At 43.0% G+C, this 13,763-nt stretch overlaps 1 protein-coding gene across 1 annotated transcript in view; it reads right to left on the minus strand.

Annotated features, from left to right (window-relative positions):
* Window positions 1-8,699, minus strand: part of BUB3 (BUB3 mitotic checkpoint protein) — a 75,689-nt gene extending 66,990 nt beyond the window's left edge. The window contains exon 1 of the mRNA XM_069239138.1: window positions 8,606-8,699. The gene's annotated coding sequence lies outside the window, so the exon portion shown is untranslated. The remainder of the gene's footprint in view (window positions 1-8,605) is intronic.
* Window positions 8,700-13,763: the final 5,064 nt, after the last annotated feature.

The following is a 13,763-nucleotide window of genomic DNA, read 5'->3' on the forward strand; positions in this document are numbered from 1 at the left end:
TATCAACCCCTTACTGGCACGTGGAAACTGGTGCGAGGGGGTAAAACCCACCTACGCAGGCTGGATCTTGCCACTAGGTTTGATGGGAACCGTGGCCTTTTTGGGAAGACCCAGATGAAAAATAGCCAGACCAGTGCCCCCTACCACCCCCTCCAAACATTTTTGATGAAAAAATCTTTGTAATAGAAGTTTGTGCCTAATCCAGTGATGTAAATGTCTGAACACATTTTCCCTATTCCTTTATAAAGGGGTCCCTGAACAAGACCCCTTGTGCAGTGGACCACGCCTCAGAAGAGGCCAGGTCGCCCAATTTTGGGTCCACCTCAATTAAGAGACCGTCTCTTTTTGGCTGACAAGGCACAGTTGGCTTTCCCAAGGAGAATGATAGAGCATTGAGCCCAGCCAGACAGTACCTCGGGTTGAATGAGTGACTGCGGGAGCTTGGGCTCCTCAGCCATTTCCAAAAACTTCTTATGGGGCCAGGTGACATCTAGAAGTTTATCGTGGCAAAACCGCCAGGAGCAGTCGATGCCCTTCCTGGGATTCTGAATGAACTTAGCCAGGAATATATTCATACGCTTGTCTATTTCCAGAGTCTGAGCCACCTTGCCTTTAAGGGCCGGGAGGGGGCACTCTGTCTGCAGACGGGCATGGACCTCCTTGTCCAACAATGTTCTCGAGCAACTTGCGACATAGGTTATCGCCTTCTTGTGAAGAGACCACATAGAATAACGAGGATGGATCAGGTCGTCTAGATCAAGCATGTCTGCCACCTGATTGTCTTGTGAGGCTTGAGACACCTCCCTAGTGGAGGGGCACTTAGGGCGAGAAGGGTCAGGTTCACTGCCCGAGTCACCCCGAGTCATACCCACCCCTAGAAGTGGCAACGCCAGAGAGGATTGTTGTGTTTATCTTCTCTCCCACTGAATGCATTGACAGATATACCAGGACATGTTATAATAGAAGGAGATGGCATCGACTGGCTGAACACTCCAACAGTGCTGGGGGTGCATTGAGGTGCTGGCTTGCCGTGGCCATAGAGACCTGGCTACCTAAAGACACATGCATATAACTGGTGTGCATATAGCTGTTTCCTGGACTCCTGGGAGGAGACCTGGTGGTGACTGAAGAGGCAAGCAGATGTCCATGTGAGCTCATGGATCTGATGTGGATACAATGATCTAATGCCAGCGCCACCCGTCCCCTCCAACTACAACCGCAACCTTTGAGGAGTGTACTCACCTTTGGGCCCTGTATCAGAACTGAGTTGCTTGTCCTGGAAGTCACTTCCTTCTGGCCTGGAGCCAGATTCTACTTTTGTTTCTATTGCTGCCACCACTGTGTGCTTGTCCCCCAGGAGGCCACTGCATTTGCAGTGGTCAGAAGAGGATAATATGCATTGTCTTAGCCTCACTGTGGGTAAGAACAAACCCCAGAGACAGGTGCAGGGTAACACCATCACACAGTATACACCACGCCAGGCCACAAACAGATCACCAGACAGGGTCCTGAGGGTATGCCAGAGGGCTTACTGGTGCAACAGGAAGAGCCTTTGCGTGCTGCCCTCCAGGAGACCATTCAGGGGTCCAGGGTAGTGTTGGAGGGACAAACTGCAAGTGTATTCGTGGAGGTCAATCTGCTCCGGGCAGACTTGTGCAAAGACGCATATAAGGTGGATGTGGCAGAATCCAACATCACCTTTCTTCAGACAGAGGTGCAGCAGCTCAAGTAGCAGGTGGCGCACCTGACCAGTCACTGGCACTCTTGAGGACCAGGCTGAAGATGCAGAGGGACGCTTGAAGAGAAACATATGCCTGCTAGGCTTTCTGGAGTGGGCGGAGATAAAGTCGGTAGAGCAGTGGGTAAAAGGTTAACTACGGCCTACGGGGCTGACTAGCAACTTTGTCATTGAGCATGCACATTGGCCTCTGGCGCCTCTTACTCCCGCAGGTGCTCCACCAAGAGCTCTCATTGCTCACCTGTTAAATTATTGGGACTGGGATGAGATCCTGTGGCAGCTAGGGAGGCCTCAAATTCCCAATCGGAGGGCCAAAACATTGCGATTTACCTCTATTATATGCAAAAAGTTCAGGAATGCCAAAAGATGTTCCTGTAAGGGAAGAAGCGGCTCCAGATTATGGGTCTTCCACACACGCTCCTTTACCCAGCAAAGGTTTAAGTCAATGATACAGAAGAGTCCCACTTTTTGAGCACCCAGAGGATGTTTGGACTCTGTAAAAACATGGCAGGTGAGCCATGTGGGCGCCCTTGGGTGAAGTAGAAGCATTCCATCCTAGTGGTAAGCAGCTTGGGACCTGACAGCATCGTCCGAGGAGTACAACACAACATGTGGAAGGCAGCACTGGCTGTGTGGTGTTGCACAAAGATGGCACTAAGGATGCAGCAGCAACAAACCGGCAGAGGGAGCTGGAGTCCTGTGAGGAAGTCTCCCCCAAAGAGTGTGAGGACTGGCGGGCTCTCCTTCCTGAGGAATATATTAACTGTGAAATTGGACAGAAAGGAATGTACTGCAGTGTGATAATGGGGTCTGGTGCTGGATAGGCTGCGAGTGGGAAGTTCACACTTTATATTTCAAGTTACTGTTGTATCTTTTTCAGTTACACAGTTTTTGTACCAGCGCACATACTACACACTGCCATATAGTTGGTGGGTTTAGTTGAGAAAAGGGGGATTTGTAATATTTTATTTTTCAACTTTGATATTTGGATACTGCCACCACACATGCCTTGCGGAACCGGGGAGCGAACGGGGGTGGAGTCATTTTGGTTTTCTTGCATTTAACCAAAGGTACCTTGATGTTATATACCATTACAAAAGTTCCACATTAGATCATGGCATGCAACACATCTTCAGATCATCTTTAAGTTGGACAAAAACCCTAAAGATCATCAGAATAAATTCAACATGTAACTATTGGCAGTTACATGAGTGTAGTCCAGAAAGAGCATACTAATGTATCTACATAAAAATATTAAGAGCCGAATATACATTGCTTCAATGATGGTCCAGAGTGATATCTCGACTCTTCCTTACAGTTTTTACACTGTACATGTCCGTCCTTAAGCTGTACCAACACTTCCACAAGGGAATACCTACCAATAATCTAGTCTCAGTCTCAAGTACTAGAAATACCTGTAGGGTTTTCGAATTGAAACACCCCCTGCTGTCTGTTGAGCCCATCACACCAGCACCACAAACTCTACCTTTCGGTAGTCTTCAAACAGGCACCTCTCCATCTGTACTTACAAAACTTCCCTTTTCTACATTCCCACTACCCAGCTCGTGGACTTCCTCGCCAAGGGCAGAGCCAAGACCCCAAGTTAAATGCAGCTTCTCAATGAGACTCTGCCACAGTCAATGACTTTGAGGTGATATGTTATACTGAAGTGCAACAAGTTGATGAAGACAGTAGAACGTTTCATGCGGCAGATGAGACCTCATTTATATTCAACATGATTAAACTGGAGGGTTGTGTTGTTGCAGAGTGTTAGGGGAGGAGACGAGATCTGGTGCACGTTAAAAAGCCCACTGCGTCTAGTGCGGACTCGAGTGGAGACAGGCTTACATTGAAAAGCCAGCACCTGTGAGTCGGGGACAACTACCTGACCCTTTCACATAGCCTGCAACAGCTTTAAGCTACAACTGGGGGGCGGCACAGCTCACAAATGTAGTTTTGACACTGTTACTCGCCCCACGCGCAGCTACTACATACAGGACAAAAACAAAGCAGGTGCAACCCATGGCCACTACTCATGCAAGCACAAGTTTATGGACAAAACTCCCCTATGGTGTCACAACGCACCATCTTCTTGATATCTTACCCACATCACCAGGACAAGGTGGTTGACTTCATTTAACACCCTGGGAGGGTCTAAGGCACCCAGTCGACACCCTTTAAGACACCACCACCAAAATATCTGGCACTAAAAGACAACAATGCTCGGCAGGACCAGATGTCCACCAAAGCAGACTGGATTACAGGGACATGCTGCAGGTATTACAAAGTACCAAGACCACATGTTACAAAATACGACTTAACAGCAACTGTTCACCGGGGCCTTTTACCAAGACAACTCACGAATGTATCAGAATTTAAATTATCCCAAATTCATGGCAGAGATCCTACCACTAAGATCAAACTTATCCACCTTTAACACCTGGCCGCAAAAAATTCCCACAGAATGAAATCTACTCCTTGTAGGACTGAAAATTGAGAGGTCAGACAGCCTCTACCTTTTCAGCAATCCTGACAAAATAGGAGACAGTTAACTTCCTTATCACCTCCATCCCAGAGGCAACTATTCTTAACTCTAATCACCCCCCCCTCCCCCAAACACTGCAATTCGCAGAGACAAAAAGAGGATACCTGGAATTAAAGATGGTCCCTGTCAAGTAACTGCCTACTTTCTCACGCAGTAACAAGCCAGGCAAATCATAATGAAAAATGAAAAGCATGGCCCTTTCATGCTAGTGGAAAATTGACCACAACCATGCAGTACTTCTCTCACAATCCAAATCTCAACACTTCCTGGCGCTTCAGCCAAGACTATGTAAACTGGATATTCATTATGGGCCGCTGCACCCATCAGTAAGGTTCATCATACACAAAAGCACCACAGAATTAAACGATTTTTACACATGCTCAAGTGTCTTAACTTGTCATTGTTGTCAAATATATATATATATATATATATATATATATATATACATACATACACACACACCTTGGGTTGAATTTTATACATAATTAGACTTTGAACCGGCGGAAGGGGGTCTGCCATTTTAGTTATACCTTCATACACGTTACTTTAGCAAACTAGGCCTGCCGCTGTGCACGTTATCCTAGAAATATTTTATTCAGATTCATTTTAATTATTTCAACATTTGTGGTCTGGTATGACGAATGTCTTCTTCCCAGAGGAACCTGAAGGGCAGAATTAGAGCTTAACATGCTGTGGTCTAACACAGCCTAGGTAGGACTACTCTTAGCGATCGTAGTAACAATATAATAGTTATTTTTATGCTCTACTCTCCTTGTCACAATTTTAATCCTGGCCTGCTTCATCGCCCTAAGTAGTGCTTTACTATCTAAGATGCGGTTACTTCAATAAAACCTTATTGAACTATATTCTGCATCTGAATGTCCTTGCATATGTGAGACTAATGTAACTGAGAGAAACTGATGGGATCTGAGTGACCATGATTTCCTTGAGGAGTCAATTGTGTCATGCGCTCGGCTGCCCAATCAATCATCGCTGTTCTAGGGTGGAGATGAGGCACTGCTAGTTAGCCGGAACAAAACCCGGACTGAGCCGACAGGTGTCACCTGTAGTGGGTTCAGACTCCGTCCCCTACAGTACAAGTGATTCTGCCGCCCAAATCTTGTAGTCTCATATGAGAGCCTACTCGACCGGACCTCACTGCGCTGTGAGGTGGTGCAGTGTGGCTTCACACAGATGCTGCTCCACTCCGGAAATGATGTGCGGGCACATCTAGCCACCAACCCTGTGCGTTGTCAGTTGCTTTCAAACTGCTCGCTGTCCAAAATCCAGAGCTCCAACAGTGAATGGGTCATAAGCAGTGTGCAGATTCCTAGACCTGGGATCTTAGCAGAGGACAGCGTCGGATCTATTTAACAGGAAGAATGGCAGGGTCCTTGACAAAAACTGCATATGAATAGCCTCTCTACCAGAAAGAGCATTACCGAAGGTAAGTAACTTGTTCTTCTGGCAGACAATGACGGTGTCCAGGGTGATGAATTTGCTAACCCTACCAGGATAATTGATACCAGGAAGTTGGTTTTCTTGATATCTCCACAAAAACTGATCTCCTCTTCCCCCCTAGATCTACCAGAGGAATCCTCCAGCCAGGGTAACATCTCCTGAACCCCTTCTTCCATTGAACGAGGCACCAGACTGGACTCCTTCCACACATGGGAGAACTTCAAAGGTGTAGTTTCAGGCTAGACGGGGAGGGAGGCAGGCAAATAGAGCAGACAATACGGTTCAGGGTTCACAAAGGGATGCCTACCACCTACCTCGGGCACAAAGCCTCTGCCCCTCCCCAAATAGCTTCGCCCATGATGTTGTGAACCATTAAGATGCAATAGAGGACGACTCCATATAGAATGAGCGTGAAGCTTTAACTGCATTGTGAGATACCCTATGAGGAGAGGATAGTGTGTGCATCATCACGTTTTGAAAGCCCTGATGAAGGTGGTTGTGACTAAGGGGCATTGACCCGGAGGTACAACTCCACCGAAATGCGTGTCTGCGGTTTCAAAAGCGCATTCTTGGAAGTGTATGAGAAATGGACTTTGATGATTGTAGAAGTGCAGTACTTGTAGCAATTGGAGAAAGGGACTATACTCTTAGGATGGACTGGATAGAGTAACATCGGCCAGCACATGAACTGTTTTCAACATCCATTTGTGCCACGTTCTCTCCAACAAGAAAATGTTGGATGTTTTTGTACAATCATTTAAAATTGAATTTGATTATATTCAGTTGTGGGTTGAATGTAGATATGGGCAATATTGGTGTTTTGAATGTATTTGTTTTGATTGTAACTGTTTTTGTATGTCTTAGAGGTGTATATATATTTTGCGCTGTGTACAATTAATGGATTTATTGTTCTGTTTTTTTGTGTGTATCGGTTTTGGGGAAGAGGGTTTTAGATGATTAATTATTAAAATATATTACTATCCTTCTTTTGAATCACTTTGCTATTGAGAATATTTGATCACTATTTAAAATATTTTTATTTCAGTGTTCGTCCATCAGTGGACTGAACTGATTATATAAAAGATCTAGGGAGAGAGATATTTTTATTTTCTTGGTTCACTTTTCCTGTTTCTCACTCTCTGTATTTGTTGAGGGACTCTGGTGATTACTGAGTTCTGTGTAGTTTCAGGCCCATACAGGATCCTCACCAACACCACCTCTTCAGTTCCTAACCTATATCCGAGGAACTTAATACACAGTGTTTATACAGGGTCCAAAGAGAATACACGGATGAGGACTGGTCATCATTCATGGTTGGTCATGATAAATTGTGTTGGGAAGCATGCCTATAGCAGAGTTACTATAAAGTACTACATACCTGACATTGGTTTGGGAGCTCAGGGGCAACTGGTCAAGCAGCATTACTTTACAACAATAGCGACTAACTGGAGGTTACACACCTAAAGGCTAGATGGTTCTCCGCTTGTCAGCATCCTTGTATTATTAATTGCTGATTGCAGGCCAGGTGTAGAATCCTGACTGTGTGTGAAGTACAGCATAGCTACATAGAAAAAAAGTGATCACATAAAAGACAAGGAGGAAACGGTTTATACAGTATGGGTGCGTGCCTACAAGATTACGATGAGCAGTGAAGGTAATAGATGAACTCACCACATCACTACCACGCTATTCTTTTCACACATCATAGAAGTATAGGCCAGCATGAAGAACAACTTTGCGTTTGACGCCCCAAGTGGGAAGGGTATGCCCAGACGTGGGTCCCTTGCTCCCCATGCCACTGGAGTCAAGCTAGCCTGACTGATGAAGGGCAATACCCTGAAACCAGTCCTAGGGTGCTTGTTTCCACTCCAGGGAGGACCTGGACTGGCAGTCCAGGCTGGACTGTTCCCATGGGGAGCAGGGTCAAGACTGATTTGCATATGGCTTGGTCCAAATTGGAAGGGCATGGGTGGCAAATAAGAGATGGATTTAGGCCCAGATCTCTGTACTGGGGGTGAATGTTTGCATTGCTCAGCCTTCCGTCCATCACTTGTTCTTTCAGCATGAAGAACAACTACATCACATACAACCAGACAACTGCATTTACTCAAGAATAGTAGACTCGCAGTCTTGCTGGGTCCGATTTGATTCCCTGTTGTTGTAATCTAAAGGCGGCAGCCTACACTCAAGTTAAATGTGCTATTTATGTTTAACGAAAGTCACTTAATGCAGTTTGATCTTAAATCAAATTCGTTGGTAATCACTTTCGGTATCATGTTTTGTTCTATTTCGGGGAGGGGGTACGTTGGAGGAGCTAACCACTATTTGTGTTTTTTTCCTCAATGACAGTCTTAGAATAAGTTATGATGCATGTTAATATGTACGTATTAAACCTCAATGAATAGATTTGATTACAGCCCCAAGTGATAGTAGGTTTTAAGCGTGATAATGAAACGTGTTGTGTTGTAAAGGGCTCTAACACTTATGGGTTATCTGACTCTCCTTTATCGCCCACCCAAGGTAGTTATTTGCCAGTTTTCCTCTTAAAATCGCACTGCTGAGATGCACTCCATCTCGGCGAGCACACACCTTCTCCTACCCCAGAATCGAGTATCCTACAGTGGCTACCCCCAAATCATCCCATCTGCAATGACTCCTTCACAATGCTAATCCACTGACCAGTATTCAAAAGCGCAGGCCCAAGCTCAGATTCACTTAAATAAAGAGTACGCGCCCATTCAAATATTATATTATCACACACGCTTGCTTCCACTACTCCTCCTTTCCGAAGAATTCAGTACAAGTGGCGAGTAGCGGCTGATCGGGGAAAAATACATTTTTCACTATAGCGCACCACTCACCTCTCTTCCAACAACCTCCTGCAACCTGCTCGCGCGCTCTACGCACCACGCAGTAACGGGCTCACAGATAGGTCTATTCGAATTCAGCGTGTGACATCAGACGTACGTCTGACGTAATTTAATCGTCACATCCGGGAAGCCAGTGATTGAGTTTACTTCCTAGTCAAAATGTTGTTGGTCCGCTAGAAATTATGTACATAACGTTGGCGTTTTCGCTGAAGTGGGGGTCTGAGGTGCTGCAGTGTCTAGTTCGAAAGGAATTTACGGAAGGAAAATGGTAGACGTGGATAGACTGAAACTGTTAAAGATAACAAGAAATACAAATACCGCATCAAAATAAGTGGCTGTGAAAGAAGGCCAAAGCAGAAAAAACTGCAAGGAACAGCGAGTAGGAAACTCGATGGGGGTAATGAATGAAAATACATGAAGGTTAGATAGAGGGAGAATAGATGCAGCGAAAGATCTCGAAAGAGCGGGGAAGTAAGAAGTACGCAAAAAAGAAAATGGGAATTTAGACTTTATCATTGTTTTATTTTAGTTGAACACAAACCACGTGAACCTCAAGAAAAAGGGGACGAAAACAAGTAAAAACAGGAAAGGGAATGTGAGCATAGGCATTTTTAAAAATGCTAAAAAATACTTAAAACGATTTTCGGAGCTTCCTCATCCCAAAGTGGCATAGCAGGGAGAATGTATTTACTTTACAAAGCCTCTATTCTCATACAACAAAGGGTAGAATGTGCGAGTGTTTTGATGTTTATAGCTGAAGCGTAAGCTACAATCTAATTTTTTTTGCCATTGTTCACAACTTGGTAGGTATTGGCGGTATAAAGCCGAGCTGCTTCAAGGTAATTCCTTCAAAATGAGGCTCGGAAATGCAAACTGCGCACATTCATCTCAACTTTGATAAAGAGGTAAAACATGCATGAGTGCAACGGCCCCAATAACCCACCCCTTCCCACCCACCTGCGCCAGACCAAAGACCTTACCTTCAAGAAACATCTCAAGACCTGGATGTTTGAGTAGTAGCAGCACCCCTCCCACCTATTGCCCCCTCCCTATTATCCCCCACCTCCCTCGTGCCTTGAGTGCGCTTTACAAATTCCTGATTGATTGAATAACATAATGTGAAACTGGTCATAGGAGTAACAGGGAGATATATTTTTACCATCTTTAAGAAATAACGTCTGCTTCATAGAAATATGCCATAGCACATCTGTAAATAGAGTGTAGCATGCTCACTTCAAGGAAGTGGGTCGTACATATTATTGTAATACACTAGCTGTGTTCTTATGGTAATCCGAGTCAATATTTATGACAGTCTGTAGCACAAATCTGTAAACATGCAAGATGAGCTGGTGATGATTATGTTGGGAGAGCACATTAGGGCAGATACTCTTGTTCTCACACTGCAGTAGTATATTTTAGTCCAACTTATGTGAAAATCTGGCAGCACAAAATTACTAGTTTTGTTTTATACACAAGAGGTGAGCTAGTAACAAATATGAGAGGGTGGTAAAGAAAAGAGTGGGATAACAAATTGCTGCAGAGGCAAAATGGTTCTTGCAAAGCAGATGTCTTATTTATGTCACCGGTGTTAACTTTAGTGACATTAAGGAATATGAACTGATAGAAAGTGTCATGGTCCAGGGACGTTAAGACCCAGCAGGACAGAGTCCTTTCAGCTCTATTCCCAGGACAGTGTGGGAAGGGATAAAGACAGGTAGCATGGGTAACAAAGGAAATCCCACTGCAGGATAGACACTGGACAGCTTGGGTGGAGGCTAGCTGGAGGCCAACATGTAGAAGAACAAATATGATGTAGAGGAATCTATATAATAAATAGTAGGTATACCACACATCTTCTGCCATCAAAATAAGGACATAAAAGTAACAATTGTTCTTGCAAAAACATTTTATTAAGGTTTCAGAAGTGCATATATTCAAAGAACAATGAGTTTCATACTCTTACAGTGATGTCCAGATTGATATTAATCAGTGTATCACATCACCAGGACAACATCTTAAATACTGTACACTTCCACAGACAGAAACAATTTTGCTAAAGTTTTTAAGACCTACTAAGTGGCTGCCACTGCTAGCAGGCAGTTTTTTGCAACTTGAAGGCATACATTTCCAAGGCTAGGATTTCAACTAAGGTGTTTCTTGTTCTTGTCATTTCAGAGAAAACAGTGGTTGATGCATGACCCCCTTTGATGTTCTTGCCTAGGTTGTGCCTTGAATCCGAACAGATTTTTCTAACTGTTCTAAAAAGTCCTCCATAATAGGTATTGTTATGCAGCAATAGTAAAATAAACGTTGCCAGTTTTGCAAGGTTTGAAAATAAAGGCAGTTCAGTAACACATTTTTTAAACTCTAGATAGAATCTCCTGAATCTCATCAATTCTTTCACTTTTCAGCATATAATTGTCTGCCATGCACTGATATTGGCAACATTGTTGATGAAGACTTGCTAACTCTTTGTCTCAATCACATCTGGAAATCGAAATGTTAGAATTTCAATTTGTTCTGACATAGCTTGTATTCTGGTGTCAGGGTTCAAGAATATGAGAAACGTGAGGATGTCATTGTTTAATGCAGGCATTGACTTTATCATGTATTTCACAGAATTTACGTGAAAGTGCTTTGCCTCATTTAGAAATTTGAACCCAGAAGGTCACCTGTTTGGTTAGTAGGCCAATATAAATTTCATTTAGTGGTAAATGATTGTCTGGATTTTCAACGTGAATTTGTAGCAAATTTGTATCTACAACTTGAGGTTTTATAAAGTTGGCCATCATATTGTAGAAAAAATGCATTGCTGAAGAGTTTAGAACATGTATCATTGATCTCATTTTGAGGTAATGTGTTGAAATAATCAAAAGTTGGACGCGCATCCTGAACAAGCATGCAAGTTTTGTCATTGGGTTTTTAAAAAGCTTTACAAGTCACTGTTCTCGATCACCAGATTTTTCCTTTTTTAATTTCCTTTTTTAATTTCCTTTTTTAATTTCCTTCAGTATCCTCATCACGGTTTGAAAGAGAGTAGGATTTCAGTGAGACCAGTTGCTCTAGTGTTCTCTCTGCAGACTTACCCAAACTTAGCCACCTTTTACTGACATGGTTAATCACTTTGCTGAATTTTTTCTCAGTAAAATTCATATACTCTCTAAGTACACCTTTGCGCATCATGTTTGTTTCAAAGTGGTAATATACGTCAAGGAGCATATGATCAACTTTGACAGATAGTGCTATGGAAGCTTTTTGTACATTCAAACGGCATACATGACAAAGACAACAAACATCATTTTCCTCTTGTTTCTCAACCTTTTGTTCACTCCTGATTTTACTGGGTAGACTGTTGTGCTTATTATTTATGCAATTAGTGTTATCAGGGGAATATGCTGCACAGTTGTTGCAACTAAGATTTTGTTTCTCTAATGACGTGGTTGCATGTGTCAAACAAGGTCTGGGTGTCTCCTGCAACAATACAAGGCATATCGAGCAATGATGTAACTTTGTGCCTGTATTTCGATCTTCATGGGGCACTAAAATAGTTACTTCCATCAGTTGCTAAACCAAACCATGCCTTCTTCTCCAGAGCCTTTTTAACATCATCAACACTGTACAGGGCAATAGATCCATTAACTATGTGACTGGCTTTGATCCTTGCACTGGAGCATTTTGCAGCTATTTTTGAATCACTAAACATTAATCTGAAAAGTTAACCAGTGTGATCGGAGACTAATAGGGGTAGGTTATGTTCTATTAGAAAGCCAGCAAACAAAATTTCATCATTTATCACACTGTTAGCAATATCCTCTGCTGCATGGCCTCCAACCCAGTCATTAATTTATCTAGTCTAAGTCTGTGATAGTTCACTATTTGTGTTTTGGTGTATTGACGTGCTTTAATATATCATTCTTGCCACCATGGTTAAAGCTGGAATCTGATGTACAAATTTCTCAAAAATGCACTGCATGTCCCATTTCCATTCATACCTCTTTTTTTCTTCCCCAGAGGCGTGTTGTATTATCGCTTACAGCTCATGCCCAGACATTCTTCCTTTGTTATCCAATCAAAATGAAGTGGGTGAAAAAACACCCAGCCTGAACAGGGGCTGTATCCAAGCAGTGACTCGTTGCAGCTGCAGGCTTGTACTAGTTGTAGTCGGGCAACAATTTACAAATCCGACCTGTACAAAATCAATACCAATAGGAGTTACAAGAAATAGCAGACGATTATGACATTGATTTGTCAAAAATGAAAACTTTGAAAAGAAGTTACAGACTAAACATGGCGGAAGAAGATTTTATACACATGAGATCTGCAGGGATGAGAATACATCTTAGAGAATTATTTGAGAAAGTACAAGTTTGGAGAGCATTAGAGAAATGGGAAGGCAGATGGGTCAAAAAAAGAGAAAGACCAAAGAAAGATGATGTGACACAGGCAGGAGAGTCAGTGAAAATGCTGCCAATGAGAGAAACATGAGGAGCACATTTTGTACGTGTACCTTGGAATAGGAGTGATATTTTACGTTTTTACAAATGATTACCCGAGGTTGAGAGAGAAGCCAGTGGAGTGGTATCAGCAAACAGATATGTTTGTGAAACTTGCAAAGTGTCTATGGGAAGATTTGAATACACTTTTTGATATTGTTGTTCCAGCAGATTTGTGGATTGAATGCAAAAGGAGTGTTGCTTGGCCAACAAGCGAACCGCAAAGAGATCTGAAAACAGGTGCGCTATCTCCTGAAGTAATGAAATATTATTATACGGTCATTGAGTTTCTGAAAACGAGGGTTTCGCCAAAAAATGTTGATTGGCAACACATAGATAAAACATCACAGGAAGGAAAGGAATTGGTTCATGCATATTATGAAAGGTTGTTGAAGGCGTTATAACAATTCAGTGGTGTGGAAACAATTGAGAAAGAGAGCATGAATCTTTTGATGTTCAGGTTTGTTGAAGGAGTAAGATCAGAAATAAATTAGATGATTAAGAATCATTTAATTAGCTGGCAAGCAAAACCGATTGATGAGGTGTTGCAGTAAGCTAAATACTGTAGTGATGATATTGAGATGAAGCAGAAAAAGCTGAAAGAGAAAGTGATGGTGATGCAGATTAAGGCTGCACAGACAGGATTACAGGGAAAC

The sequence above is a fragment of the Pleurodeles waltl genome, chromosome 6, assembly GCF_031143425.1.
Source record: "Pleurodeles waltl isolate 20211129_DDA chromosome 6, aPleWal1.hap1.20221129, whole genome shotgun sequence".
Taxonomy (NCBI): Eukaryota; Metazoa; Chordata; class Amphibia; order Caudata; family Salamandridae; genus Pleurodeles; species Pleurodeles waltl.